The sequence below is a fragment of the Ursus arctos genome, unplaced genomic scaffold, assembly GCF_023065955.2.
Source record: "Ursus arctos isolate Adak ecotype North America unplaced genomic scaffold, UrsArc2.0 scaffold_1, whole genome shotgun sequence".
Lineage (NCBI taxonomy): Eukaryota > Metazoa > Chordata > Mammalia > Carnivora > Ursidae > Ursus > Ursus arctos.
Genome location: NW_026622763.1, coordinates 30,269,362 through 30,283,638, shown reverse-complemented (window position 1 = coordinate 30,283,638; position 14,277 = coordinate 30,269,362). Strand labels below are relative to the sequence as shown.

The window sequence follows — 14,277 nt, the reverse complement described above, 5'->3', positions numbered from 1 at the left end:
AACAATAACATTGCTGTAAAAAAAGGGAAGTTCTCTAAATTCATGAAACTTAGACTCACACATTGATTTAAAAGAAGCTGTAATAGGTAAGCTTAAAACCAGAATATACACAGCCAATGTATGAATTGGTGAAATAAAAACAAAACCACTAAATTATTCTAGAATTTTTAAAAAGGTAAAATAAAAAATGCAAAAGAAACATTAGGAGACAGAAAATACAGTAGCTTCATTGTGAGTCAAAGAAAAGTTTTAGAAAAGACAGAGGGGAAGTAATAGTTGAAAATATTATAGAAGAAACCATTCCTGAACTGAAGATAGATTTGCCTTAAGATTTAAAGAATTTTTTGGGTATCAATTAAAAAAGGGAGGGGGGAATACCTAGAATTTCCCTGATGAAATTTCAGAATACCATCATAGAAAATCCTATCCTTAAAAAAAAAAAAAGTGTACTGTAAAGGATAATCCTCAGTTGGACATCAGACTTCATCTACAGTACAGGTGGTAAGGGACAAGGAATTAATGATTAAGTTAAACTAACATTTGAGAGAAGAGGTCAAAGAAAACATGCTCAATCATAAAAGGATTAAAGAGAATTTATTCTTAATTTCTTTCTATTTCATTATTAGTGTATAGAAATTTTTTAAATGTCTGCACATTGATTTTGTATCCTGCAACTTTACTGAATTCGTTTTTGTTCTAGTAGTTTCTTGGTGGAATCTTAAGGGTTTTCTATATATAGTATCATATCATCTGCAAATAGTATCATATCTTTCTTCCCAATTTGGATGCTTTTTATTTCTTTTTTGTTGTCTGTTGGCTATGGCTTGGACTCCTAGTACTAAGTTGAATAAAACTGGTAAGAGTGAATATCCATGTGTTGTTCTTGACCTTAGGGGAAAAGCTGTCAGTTTTTCAGCATTGAGTATGATGTTAGCTGTGTATTTGTCATATATGATCTTTATTATGTTGAGGTATGCTATCCTTTCTCTTTTTCTCTAGGGTCTTTAGCTGGTTTTGGTATCAGGGTAATGCTGGACTCATAGAATGAATTTGGAAGCTTTCCTTCTCTTCCTCTCCTATTTTTTGGAATAGTCTGAGAATAGGTATTAACTCTTCTTTAAATGTTTGGTATAAATCTCCTGTGAAGCTGTCTGGTCCTGTACTTTTTTTGTTTGGAATTTTTTGATTACTGATTCAGTTTCCTTGCTGATTATCTGTTCAAATTTTCTACTTTTTCGTGCTTCCGTCTGGGTAGGATATATTTCCTAGAAATGTATCCATTTCTTCTAGGTCTTCCAATTTGAGGGCATATATTTTTTCGTAATATTCTCCTATAATACTTTGTATTCCTTTGGTGTTGGTGGTTATTTCTCCTCTTTCATTTGTGGTTTATTTGAGTCCCCGCTCTCTCTCTCTCTCTCTCTTTTTTTTAGTGAGTCTGGCTAGAGGTTTATCAATTTTGTCGATCTTTTCAATAAAGCAGCTTCTCGTTTCTTTGATCTGTTCTATTGTTTTTTTCATTTCTGTATCATTTATTTTTGCTCTAATTGTTATCATTTCCTTCCTTTTACTAGTGTGCTAGTTTTGTGTTTTTCTTTTTCCAGCTCCTTTAGGTAAGGTTTGGCTGCGTGTTTGAGATTTTCTTGCTTCTGGATGTAGGCCTGTATTGCTATAAACTTCCCTCTTAAGAACAGTTTTTCCTGAATCCCAGATTTGGGATTGTTGTGTTTTCATTTTTATTTATTTCCATGTAATTTTTTAAATATTTTTTTATTATGTTAGTCACCATACAGTACATCCCTGGTTTTTGATGTAAAGTTCGATGATTCATTAGTTGCGTATAACACCCAGTGCACCATGTAATTTTTTTATTTCTTTGATTTCTTGGTGAAACTATTCATTGTTTAGTAGCATGTTATTTAACTCCCACGTATTTGTGCTCTTGCCAGATTTTTTCTTATGGTTGAGTTCTAATTGCATAGCATTGTCAGAAAAGATGCATAGTATGAATTTCATCTTTTGTAATTTATTGAGACTTGTTTTGTGGCCTAAAATGTGATCTCTTCTGGAAAATGTTCCATGTGCTCTTGAAAAGAATGTGCATTCTCCTATTTTAGGATGGAATGTTTCGGACATATCTGGTAATCCATCTGGTCCAATGTGTCATTCCAAGCCACTATTTTCTTGTTGGTTTTCTGTTTGATGATCTGTCCATTGATGTAAATAGGGTGTTAAAGTCCCCAACTATTTTTGTATTACTATTGATTAGTTCCTTTATGTTTGCTATTAGCTGCTTTATGTATCTGGGTGCTCCCATGTTGGGAGCATAAATATTTACTATTGTTATATCTTCTTGTTGGGTTGTTCCCTTTAATATTATATAGTGTCCCTCTTTTTTGCTTGTTAAATCTTTGTTTTAAAGTCCATTTTGTTTGATATAAGTATTGCTTCCTCAGCTTTCTTTTGACATCAATTTGTATGGTAAGTTTTTCTTCATCCTCTCATTTTCCATCTGCAGGTGCACTTAGGTCTGAAATGAGTCTCTTGTAGGTAGCATATAGATGTGTCTTGTTTTTTTTAACCTACTTTTTCACCCTATGTCTTTTGATGGGAGTGTTTAGTCCGTGTACATTCAAGGTAATTATTGGTAAATATGTATGCACTGCCATTTTGTTACCGGTTTTGTGGGGGTTTTTTGTAGTTTTTCTCTAATCCTTCCTTGCTCTCTTTCATGGTTTGTTATCTTTCCTTATTAATATACTTGGATTCTTTTGTCTTTATTCTTTGCATATCTATTACTACATTTAGATTTATGATTAACATTCAGTTTATATATAACTTTTTTTCAGTTTATACGTAACATCTTCTGCATATAGTAATCTATATTAAGTTGATGGTTGCTTAGGTTTGAAACCATTCTTTAATCCTTTCCCCTGATATGTTTTAGGTATATGGTGTCATATTTTACATCCTTTTATTTTGTGAATCCCTTGACTGATTTTTATGGATATACTTAACTTTACTGCTTCTGCGCTCCAACTTTTCAAACTCTCACATAAGCTCTTTCCTTTCCACTCAAAGAGTTCCCTTTAATATTTCTTTTAGGGTTGGTTTAGTGGTCATGAACTTCTTTAGTTTTATTTGTCTGAGAAACTTTATCTCTCCTTCTATTCTGAATGATAGCCTTGCTGGATACTGTATTTTGCCTGCAGATTTTTTTCCCAGCACTTTGAATATATCATGCCACTCTCTTCTGGCCTGCAAAGTTTCTGCTGAAAAATCTGTGTGAGAAAGGTCAGCTATCTCTTGCTCTTGATGGTAATGGCTTTATGAATAAGAGCTCCTGTAGTGCCCTGCAGTACAGTGTCCTCATTCCCTAGCACCTGGAGTTACAGAGCGTCTCCTATGTGTATGGTATGTGCTCTGCTATTGATTCCTGAACATTTTTTCTTTCAGTCCAGTTGTCTGCAGAACATCTCTGTTCTGGGTAGTGTTTGGTCCCTGGGTGAGTGAGCCTCATTTTAACAAGGTGTGCACTGGTCTGCTTGTGAAATGAGACCTCCTGCTGCTGCCAGAACTGAGGTCCCACCAAAGGCACTGGTTGTGAGATGATGAGTAAATAACTCTCCCTCCCCTATGGCCTCAGCATTTTTCAAACTGCTGCTTCTGTGTTGTATCTCTGCTGGCTGGTTGTCATGCTGTCCCTTTAAGCGTGAGGACTCTACTTCCTAATGCCCTTGGGATTTTCTCAGAGTCAAGCCTGCTGATTTTTATAATTTCAAGCTTTATGTCCTGCTGGTTGTAAGAACTCACAAATTTGGCCCCTCTTTCAAAGCCAAATGTTACGGGATTCCTCTTCTCTTTGTGGGCTCCAGGGTGTAACGGTTTGTTTCTTACCCTTCTCTGCACCCCCAGCTCCCTCCCAACTGTGGACAGCCACAGTCTGTTTCACCCTCAAACCATGTCTTCACCCTTCCTACATTCTTTGATGTGGCCCTCCCTACCTTTAGTTATGGAGTTTGTTCTGCCTGTCTTTGGGTTGTTTTCTGGGTTATTTATACTGATGTGAGTATTATCTAGTTGTATCTGTGCAACAAGGCAAGCTTAGGGTCCTCCTACTCTGTCATCTTCCTACTGTGAAAAATTATGTGCCAAAAAACTGGACAACCTAGAAGAAATGGATAAATTCCTAGAAACATACAATATTCCAAAACTGAATCAAGAAGAAACAGAAAATCTAAATAGACTGATTACTAGTAACAAAATTGAATTGGTAATTAAAAAAAAAAAAACCTCCCAACAAACACAAGTCCAGGACCAGACAGCTTCACACACAAATTCTATCAAACATTTAAAGAAGAGTTAGTACCTATTGTCCTAAAATCATTCCAGAAAAACAGAAGAGGAAGGAAAGTTTCCAAATACATTCTCTGAAGCCGGCATTACCCTGATACCAAAACCAGATATAGACATTACAAAAAAAGAAAACTATAGGCCAATATCTCTGATCAACACAGATCAGAAATCCCCAACAAAATATTAGCAAAGCAAGTTCAATAATACATTAAAAGAATTATTCACCACAATAAAGTGGGATTTATTCCAAGGATACAAGAATGGGTCAATATCTGCAATATATCACAATCAATGTAGAACACCACGTTAACAAAATGAGAGATAAAAATCATGATATTTTCAATAGATAAAGAAAAAGCATTTGACAGAATTGAGCCTCTGTTCATGATGAAAATTCTCAACAAAGTGGGTTTAGAGGGAATATACCTCAACCTAATAAGGGTGAAATATAAAACTCACAGCTAACATCATACTCAATGATGAAAAACAGAAAGCTTTTCCTCTAAGATCAGGAATAAGATAAAGATGTCCACTCTCACCACTTTTATTCAACATAGTACTGGCTACAGCAATCAGACAAGAAAAAGAAAAGGCTTCCAGATTGGTAAGGAAGAACTAAAATTTTCACTGTTTGCAGAGGACATGATACTATACATAGAAAACCCTAAAGACTCCACCAAAAAACTACTAGAAGTAAAAGTTATATATTAAAGTCATTGTTTATGCCTGATAAAAAGACAAAACAGAAAACACTGAGTAAATGAAAAGAAACATGATATCTGGAGGTAGGATTCCCTATTATAAAAATATCAATTCTCAAATTAATCTGTGATTTCAAATTAGCTTCAATTAACATCCCATGGACAATGAGGTTTTTTTTTTTAATAAACTTTATGTTGAGATAATTTTAAACTTGTAGAAGAGTTTACAAATATAATACAGAATTCTCATATACTTTTCACTCAGTTGCTCCTTCATATTGTACTTAAAGTTAGAATCTTTATCAAAAGTAAGAAATTAGGGGCACCTGGGTGGCTCAGTCAGTTAAGAGTCCACTGCTTCATTTAAACTCAGGTCCTGATCTCAGGATTGTGAGATCGAGCCCTGTGTTGGGCTCCATGCTGGGTGTGGAGCCTGCTTGAATCCTCTTTCTCCCTTTCCCTCTGCCCCTCCACATCCCAAAAAGTAAGAAATTAACCTTAGTATATACTAATAAGTAGAGAACTTCTTAGATTAGATTTTGCTGATTTTTTTTCATGAATAATTTTTCCTCTTCCAGAGTTTAATACAGGATACTACATTTAGTTATTACTCCTTAGTCTCCTCTAGTCTGTGAAAGACCCTCATTTTTTCCTTGTCTTTCATGACCTTGACACTCTGAAGAGTCAATTATGTTGTAGACTGTCCTTCAGTCTGGGTCTGTCTGAATTTTTTTCTTCATTAGATTATGGTTCTGCATTATTGGGAAGGAGACCACAGAGGTGATATGCCTTTTTCAGTGCATCATTTCAGGGGTACATGAGGTTACTATATATCACTGTTTATATTAACCTCAATCATTTGATTCAGTGGTATCTGCCAGGATTCTGAACTCCATTTACCCCTTTATAAATACAAAACTATATAGTGTTTGAATATTGTTTAAGCTTTATAGTATCTACTAAAAAACATTGTTTAGCCACATTACTTAATCAGATCTTTAGAGTTATTTAATTATGATCGTGTGATTCATTTTTTCTCCCTCAGGATACTTAGTTTGTCTCTGCTTAAACTTGCATCCATTAATTGGGAATCTTTTGGTGGATCTTGCATATAGTAATTACTGTGGTATTCTAACAGTGATTTTCAGTTGCCTCCATTTCTTCTGCATTTGTCAATTGGTTTTTGCCATAAGGAAGAGTTGTCATTTTATTTATTCATTTTTTTCATTTTCATTTATATCTGTATAATATGGATTAATGAATATTTTATTATTTAGGGTATAATACAATATTATAATTTAATTATTTACTTTGTTGCTCAAGATGTTTGACCATTGACGATTGGACTCTTTCAGGTGGAATCTGTGAACTTTTCCTATATTACTTGGTTTTTTTTTCTTTTTTAGCATTTTCTTGCTTCCTGGCACCACAAGATGATTTGGGTTCAGCTTATATTTTACCTGCCTTGGCTTTGGACTAAACCAGTTCTCCAAAGCTGTCTCTCACTAGAGAATAGTTTTTAGAAACCAAGATCTGAGCACCAAGTAAACTCATTGCTACTGCAGTGTTACTACTTCTAGTCCTGTCAGTAGATAGATCTAAGACACACACACACACACACACACACACACACACACACACAATTCTATCTATCTTACGTGTATGTTTTAAACCATACATCTGTATTGATACTTTTGCCCCTAACCTAGCACACAGGGTTTATTCTACTATCTTCCTTTCCTTAACTGTAGTTACTTACTCTGGCCCTTGATATCTACAGTACATTTGTTTGTTTGTCCACGTATAAAAATGAAGTAGAATTAGAATTTCTCATTCATATCTCTGTGAAAAACAATGTACCAACTACAGTACAGTATTTGAGTACAGTTTTTTTTTTAATCTTTAACGTTATGGTATCCAAAGTACTATTTTCTAAATTAATTATCTTGTTTCTTCCCATTCCTTTTAATATGATCATGTGATTTATTTGTAATACAGTTAGATTTGTTAACTTTTTATTTTATTTTTTTTTATTACATTATCTTAGTCACCATACAGTACATCCCTGGTTTCTGATGTAAAGTTCAACGATTCATTAGTTGCGTATAACACCCAGTGCACCATGCAATAAGTGCCCTCCTTACTACCCATCACCAGTCTATCCCATTCCCCTACCCCCCTCCCCTCTAAAGCCCTCAGTTTGTTTCTCAGAGTCCATAGTGTCTCATGCTTCATTCCCCCTTCTGATTACCCCCCATTTCTTCATCCCTTTCTTCCCCTACTGATCTTCCTAGTTCTTATGTTCCATAGATGAGAGAAACCATATGATAATTGTCTTTCTCTGCTTGACTTATTTCACTTAGCATTATCTCCTCCAGTGCCGTCCATGTTGCAACAAATGTTGAGAAATCGTTCTGATAGCTGAGTAATATTCCATTGTATATATGGACCACAACTTCTTAATCCAGTCACCTGTTGAAGGGCATCTCAGTTCCTTCCACGATTTAGCTATTGTGGACAATGCTGCTATGAACATTGGGGTGCGTATGGCCCTTCTCTTCACTACGTCTGTATCTTTGGGGTAAATACCCAGTAGTGCAATGGCTGGGGCATAGGGTAGCTCAATTTTTAACTTTTTAAGGGCCCTCCACACTGTTTTCCAGAGTGGCCGTACCAACTTGCATTCCCACCCACAATATAGGAGGGATCCCCTTTCTCCACACCCTCTCCAACAATTGTTGTTTCTTGCCTTGTCAATTTTTGCCATTCTAACTGGCGTAAGGTGGTATCTTAGTGTGGTTTTGATTTGAATTTCCCTGATGGCTAATGATTTTGAACATTTTTTCATGTGTCTGTTAGCCATTTGTATGTCATCATTGGAAAAGTGTCTGTTCATATCTTCTGCCCATTTTTTGATTTGTTCATTTGTTTCTCACGTATTGAGTTTGAGAAGTTCTTTGTAGATCTTGGATACCAGTCTTGTACCTGTAGCATCATTTGCAAATATATTCTCCCATTCCGTGGGCTGCCTCTTAGTTTTTTTTTGTTTTTGTTTTTGTTTTTTTTTTTTTTTTTTTTTTGACTGTTTCCTTGGCTGTGCAGAAGCTTTTTATCTTGATCAAGTCCCACGAGTTCCTTTTATCTTTAGTTTCTCTTGCCTTGGAGATGTGTCATGAAAAAGGTTGCTTTGGCCGATGTTGTAGAGGTTGCTGCCTATGTTCTCCTCTAGGATTTTGATGGATTCCTGTCTCACATCTAGGTTTTCATCCATTTGGAGTTTATTTTTGTGTATGGTGTGAGAGAGTGGTCAAGTTTCATTCTTCTGCATGTAGCTGTCCAATTTTCCCAGCACCATTTATTGAAGAGACTTTTTTCCATTGGATATTTTTTCCTGCTTTATCAAATATTAGTTGCCCAAAGAGCCAAGGGTCCATTTCTGGGTTCTCTATTCTGTTCCATTGGTATATGTGTCTGTTTTTATGCCAGTACCATGCTGTCTTTGTGATCACAGCTTTATAGTACAGCTCAAAATCTGGCATTGTGATGCCCCCAGCTTTGTTTTTCCTTTTCAAAAGTTCCTTGGCGATTCGGGGCCTTTTCTGGTTCCATACAAATTTAAGGACTATTTGTTCCAGTTCTTTGAAAAATGTCCTCGGTATTTTGATCGGGATAACATTGAAAGTGTAGATTGCTCTGGGTAGCATGGACATTTTAACTATGTTAATTCTTCCAATCCATGAGCATGGAATATTTTTCCATCTTTTTGTGTCTTCCTCCATGTCTTTCAAGAGTGATTTATAGTTTCTAGAATATAGGTCCTTTACGTCTCTGGTTAAGTTAATTCCAAGGTAACGTATGGTTTTTGGTGCTATTGTAAATGGCATGTATTCCCTAATTTCTCTTTCTTCAGTCTCATTATTCATGTATAGAAATGCAACTGATTTCTGAGCATTGATTTTGTATCCCGCCACATTACTGAGTTGCTCTATAACTTCTAATAGTTTGGGAGTGGATTCTTTTGGGTTTTCCATATAGAGTATCATGTCGTCTGCAAAGAGAGACATTTTGACTTCTTCTTTGTCGATTTGGATACATTTTATCCCTTTTTGTTGTCTGATTGCTGTTGCAAGGACTTCTAGTACTATGTTGAATAATAGTGGCGAGAGTGGGCATCCTTGTGTTCCTGATCTTAAGGGAAAGGCTTCCAGCTTTCCCCCATTGAGAATGATATTTGCTGTAGGCTTTTCATAGATGGTTTTTATGAGATTGAGGAATGTACCCTCTATCCCTACACTCTGAAGGATTTTAATCAGGAAAGGATGCTGTATTTTGTCAAATGCTTTTTCTGCATCTATTGAGAGAATCATATGATTTTTGAATTTTTCTTTCTGGATAAAATCTAAGACACTGATAGATTTGTGAATGTTGAACCACCCTTGCATCCCAGGGATGAATCCCACTTGGTCATGATGGATAATCCTTTTAATGTACTGTTGGATTCTATTAGCCAGGATCTTGTTGAGGATTTTGGTGTCCATATTCATTAGGGAAATCGGTCTGTAATTCTCCTTTTTGATGGTGTCTTTGCCTGGTTTGGGGATCAAGGTAATATTGGCCTCATAGAATGAGTTTAGTAGCTTTCCTTCTGTTTCTATTTTTTGAAATAGCTTTAGGAGAATAGGTATTATTTCTTCTTTGAATGTTTGGTAGAATTCCCCAGGAAAACCATCCGGGCCTGGGGTTTTGTTTTTTGGAAGGTTGTTTATCACTGACTCAATCTCTTCATAATTAATTGGCCTGTTTAAAAAATCAATTTCTTCCTGTTTCAGTCTTGGTAGTTTATAGGTTTCCAGGAAGGCCTCCATCTCTTCCAGATTGCTTAATTTATTGGCATAAAGCTGTTGATAAAAGTTTCTAATAATCCTTCCAATTTCATTGGTGTTGGTTGTGACCTTTCCTTTTTCATTCATAATTTTATTAATTTGGGTCCTTTCTCTATTCTTTTGGTTAAGTCTTGCCAGTGGTCTGTCAATTTTATTAATTCTCTCAAAGAACCAGCTTCTAGTTCTGTTGATCTGTTCTACTGTACTCCTGGTTACTAATTCATTGATTTCTGCTCTGATCTTGGTCCACTGCTTCCTCGTGCGTGGATTAGGCCTGTCCCTCTGTTGCTGTTCCAGCTTCTTGAGGTGAGAATATAAAAACTGCATTTTAGATTATTCTATTCTTTTGAGTGAGGCTTGGATGGCTATGTATTTCCCCCTTAGGACTGCCTTTGCAGTATGCCATAGGTTTTGGAGTGTTGTGTTTTCATTCTCGTTGGTCTCCATAAATTGTTTAAATTGATTTTTTATTTCCTGATTTATCGAATCATTCCTGAGCAGGATCGTTCTTAGTCTCCAAGTGTTTGAGTTTCTTCCAAATTTTTCCTTGTGGTTGAGTTCCAATTTCAAAGCGTTGTGGTCTGAGAATATTTAGGGAATAATTTCAGTCTTTTGGTATCAGTTGAAACCTGTTTTGTGACCCAGAACATGGTCTATTCTTCAGAATGTTCCATGGGTATTAGAATAAAATGAGTATTCTTTGGTTCTGGGGTGTAGTGTTCTATATATATCTATGAGGTCCAACTCGTCGAGTATGGCATTCAAAGCCCTTGCTTCTTTGTCGATTTTTTGCATGGGTGTTCTATTTCTGATAGTGGAGTGTTGAGGTCCCCTACTATTAACGTATTTTTTTTGTCTTTAATGCAAAATAGTACTTAATATTTATTTATTTTTTAAAATTTTTTTTATTATATTATGTTAGTCACCATACAGTACATCCCTGGTTTCTGATGTAAAGTTCAATGATTCATTAGTGCCATGCAATACGTGCCCTCCTTACTACTGTATTTTTATCTATATGTCTCTTTATTGTGGTTAAGAGTTGGCTTGTGTATCTTGCTGCTCCCCTGTTGGGGGCATATATATTTATAATTGTTATATCCACTTGTTGAATACTTCCTTTAAGAATAATATAGTGTCCTTCTGCATCTCTAACTATAGTCTCTAGTTTAAAATCCAATCTGTCTGATACGAGAATTGCTACCCCAGCTTTCTTTTGAGGTCCATTGGCGTGAAAGATGGTATTCCATCCCTTTACTTTCAGTCTGAATGTATCTTTAGGTTCAAAATGGGTCTCTTGTAGACAGCAAATGGATGGGTCATGTCTTTTTATCCAATCTGCAACCCTGTGCCATTTATGGGAGCATTTAGGCCATTTACATTGAGACTGAATATTGAGAGATATGATTTTAATGATACCATGTTGCCAGTAAAGTCTTTGTTTCTATCGATTGTGACTTTCTGTTTAGTATCACTCTTGGGGCCTTTTTACCTTTATAGAACCCCCCTTAATATCTCCTGTAAGGCTGGTTTCGTGGTTACGAAATTGGTCAATGACTGGCGATTCTGGAATGTCTTTATTTCTCCATCAATTCTGAATGACAGCCTTGCTGGATAAAGGATCCTGGCTGCATGTTTTTCTCTGAAAGAGCTTTAAAAATGCCCCCCCCCAACCCTTTCTCTCATTCCAGGTCTGTGTAGACAGGTCTGTCATAATTCTGATACCTTTGCCTTGGGACGTGAGAAATTTCTTTGCCCTGGCCGCTTTCAATACTGTATCCTTGGATCTAATATTTGTGAACTGCACTATGACATGACATGGTGTAGGTCTGTCATGGTTGAGCTTGGGAGGGGTCCTCTCTGCCTCTTGGACACGAATTTTTTTTCCCTTGCTAGATTAGGGAAGTTTTCAGCTACAATTTGTTCAAATATCTCTTCTAGACCCTTGGGGATGCTGATGATTCTGACATTGGAACATTTCATTGAGTCAGTAATCTCCCATAACCTACATTCCTGAGCGTGGATTTTTTTGAGTCCAGATTCTATTTTAGCTTTCTCTTCTACTAACCCATCCTCCAATTCACTGATACGTTCTTCTGCCTCATTCACCCTGGCCATCAGAGCCTCTAGTTTTGACTGCATTTGGCTCATAGAATTTTTAATTTCTGCCAGATTTGCTCTCATTTCCGCCCTTAGAGATTCTATATTCTCATTAACATTTTCGTTAATACTTTTTTCAAGTCTACACATCATCTTGACCATTGTTACTCTGAATTCCATTTCTGATAATTTGGTTACATCCATATCCATTAGTTCTGTGGCAGAGGCCACAGACTCATTGTCTTTTCTTTGCTGGGGGCGGATTTCTCCTTCTTGTCATTCTGATGAGGAGAGGTTGCGGGGTTGTCCAGAGCCCAAATTATTGACCAGGACCCAGGCCGTGCGCCCTTGTTTTATAGGGATCTTAGGGATGTGGGCTTCTTGATTTTTCAGCCTGCCTTCTGGGGGAGGGGACTGCCGCACTGATACTCAGGCAACCCTGTTTGGGTAGCGTCTCTGTGTCCCCTGCGAGGGGGGTTGGGGGTGGGCACGCTGTGAGCCGGTGTTTCCAGGCTTTTGTTCTCTGGCGGCTTTCCCTGGCGGTTTGCTGTGCCTCTTCTGAGAGAGCAGCAGTGGCCGAATCTCAGCCTTTGTCTCAGAACAGAGGGATCGCAGACCATTCTCCACTGATGTTCTGGCCACTTTAACTCTGTTTCTGTTGGCACTGCTCAACCCTGCAGCGTCCCGGGATGTGTGCCCCATACCCGGCGTCCCAGCCCTCACTTCCAGGGCCAGCGTGTCTCTGTCCTTTGTGTTTCTAACACCGCCAGCCGCCAGCCGCCCCCACACGCACCGGAGCTCCCGGTCTCAGTCTGGTTCCAGTGAGCGCACCAGAGTTCCATTTCAGTCTTGTCTCGAGTGTTCCCGGCTCACGGTCTCAGTCTGCTCTCTTGCGGGTGCCGGTCAGTGAGTCCGCCGGCTCCCCCGTGCAGGTGGCTACTGCTTCCCGGCTCCCGAATGCAGCGGCTCCCTCCCCCTTCCGTTTATCTTCTAATATCTGTGCGCAGTTTCACGGCTCCCCGCTTCGTACCTCAATACTCAGCACTGGAGATGTTCATTCGTAGAGATCCAGAAGTTCTTCATGCATCTCAGGCTGATTCCATGGATGCTCAGGCTGGTCTGGTACCTATCCAGCTCGACTCAGGGGACTAGCTGAAAAAGGGGTCCCCTACTCCTCTGCCATCTTAACCTGGTTTTTTCCAGATTTGTTAACTTTTATTCCATCTTCTCCCCCTCCCCCCAGTCCCACATACATCCTGGTTGACTTTTTTTAAAGTTTTTTTTTTTAAAGTTTAAACTTTTTTTGAAAGTTCATGTGCAGTGAGTCTTACACTTTGTGGTTTGTATTGCTCTGAAAAATATATACAGTCATGTAATCACCATAGTTCCCTCAAAATTTTTTTGTGTAGACAACCCCTCTCCCTAACCCCCAACCCAACAACTATGTTTGCCTTCTCCAGAGTATCACATAAATGGAATGATGTACTATGTAGCTTTTTGGGTTTGACTTCTTTAATTTAGCAAGATGCATTTTATGATTCATAGGGATGTCATGTGAATTCATAGTTTGCTATTTTTATTACTAATATTCTACTGTATGGATATTCTACACATGGTTTATTCACGAGTAGAAAGAGATATGGGTTTTTTCCCCAGTTTTTGGAGCTTATGAGTGAAGTTCCTGTAAGTATTTTTATACAGCTTTTTGTGTGAACATGGTTTTTATTTCTTCATGGTAGATAACTAGGAGCAGGGTAGTTGCATATTAAGTTCATAAGAAATTGACATAATATTACCAAGTTGACTCTAGCATTTTGAATTCCCACTAACAACTTAAATGAGAGTTCCAGTTGCTCCACATTCTTCTCAGCACATGGTATGACAAGTTTTTTGTTTTGGTTTGGTTTTCTTTTTTTAGACATTGTAATAAGTGTGTAGTATTATCAATTGTAGTATTGATTTGCATTTCCCTACTTAGCAATGTTGAACATCTTCTCAGTTAATGAAGGATGTATTTAAGTCTTTCACTCATTTTTTAGTAGATTGTCCATTTTTTTCATTCTTAAGTTTTGAAGGATTTTATATATTCTGCGCTCAAGTCCTTTTCAGAATTGTGATATATGCTCCCAGTCTATGGCTTGTCATTTCATTTTCTTAACAGGATCTTTCATGTAGAAAAAGTTAATTTTAAAGAAGTTCATTTTATTGTTTCTTTTGTGGAATTTTGAAGTTATATA

General features: G+C 37.2%; 1 long non-coding RNA gene across 1 annotated transcript in view; it reads left to right on the top strand.

Annotated features, from left to right (window-relative positions):
- The window catches only part of LOC113249225 (uncharacterized), a 258,875-nt gene that overhangs the window by 227,832 nt on the left and 16,766 nt on the right, over positions 1–14,277 (top strand). The window lies entirely within an intron of this gene.